The sequence below is a fragment of the Dipodomys merriami genome, unplaced genomic scaffold (assembly GCF_024711535.1).
Source record: "Dipodomys merriami isolate MVZ:Mamm:240054 unplaced genomic scaffold, mDipMer1.0.p SCAF_616, whole genome shotgun sequence".
Taxonomy (NCBI): Eukaryota; Metazoa; Chordata; class Mammalia; order Rodentia; family Heteromyidae; genus Dipodomys; species Dipodomys merriami.
The window spans coordinates 332846-334155 of record NW_027206198.1 but is presented as its reverse complement, the minus strand read 5'-3'; the positions used below and the strand labels follow the sequence as shown (position 1 = coordinate 334155).

The window sequence follows — 1310 nt, the reverse complement described above, 5'->3', positions numbered from 1 at the left end:
TAAATTGTAAAGTTCATTTTTCAACATAGTGTCTTGTGCATCTCAACCTGTATCCCTATTTAAGAATTTTTTATTTCCCTTTCCCCTCCCCAAATTAGAGAAATGTATACCCAGGATGTAAGTGCACCAACTTCAAATACAGTGAAAACAGTGGTTAGAACGTAAGGGAGGAACATATAAAGGAACAAAAATAATCACATCACACATTATAAGTATCTTAGAAACAATAGCAAGAAACAAAAAAATCACTTGTCTGGTTCATTTCTTGTAATATCATCTTATCTGATATGCACATAGCTTATGATCTATTCTTACCCCATACATATATTAGCTGTTGAAAATAAGGGAAACCATGGGACCTATGTTTCTTTGGACTTGGCTTACTTCACTTAATAAATTTTTTTCCAAGGCTTTACAATTTTTAACAAATTGGGCGATGTCATTCTTTTTGATGGAGGCATAGAATTTCATTGTGTATATATACCACATTTTCATGATCCATTCATCTTCTGTGGGCCATCCAGGTGGGCTCCATATCTTAGCTATTGTAAATAATGCTGCAGTAAACATAGTTGTTCTGGTAGTTTTAGTATGGTCTTCTTTGTGATGATTTGGGTAAATCCCCAAAAGTGTGATTGCTGGGTCATAGGGGAGATTTATATGGAGTCTTTTGATGAGTCTCCATACTGCTTTCCAAAATGGTTGAACAAGTTAACACTCCCAACAAGAATCAAGAAAGGTTCCTTTGTGGCCACATCCTCTCCAGCATCTTTAGTTGTAAAAATATGGAATGATTCAAGAATTTGCATGTCAACCTTGCCCAGGGGCCATGTTAATCTTCTCCATATTGTTCCAATTTTAGTGTATGTGCTGCTGAATTGAGCACAGAGCATTTTTTATATATAAAGTGTAATTGATTTTCTTAAACTAGACAATTCAAAGAAAAGTAAGTTTTGAAGAATTCTCGTGAAATTTTAGAACCATGTACCTCTTACATAAGCACACATTTAAGAATAGTCAAGATTGACATGTCAAAAACAAAATAATCACAGATATTGTTGTTCAAGAAATGTGTAGGATCGGCGGTGGGGGGGAGGGAATTGTGTGGGGTGCAGAGGAAGGCTGGGAAGGGATGTTAAGGCTAAACAAATTAGGAGGATGCAATGCTTGATAAGAAATGAACTCATTATCTTGCCCTTGAAATTGTAACCCCTCTGTACAGTATGTTCACAAAAAAATAAAAATAAAAAAAGAAATGTGGAGGATGAATTCAATTATTCTGTACAAGGCACCTGTCATAATGAACACTG

General features: G+C 35.3%; 1 non-coding gene across 1 annotated transcript; it reads right to left on the bottom strand.

Annotated features, from left to right (window-relative positions):
- Positions 1 to 779: 779 nt before the first annotated feature.
- LOC138814842 (U6 spliceosomal RNA) lies at positions 780 to 886 on the bottom strand. The gene has a single exon (XR_011368107.1). It is a non-coding gene; the product is annotated as a U6 spliceosomal RNA (small nuclear RNA).
- Positions 887 to 1310: the final 424 nt, after the last annotated feature.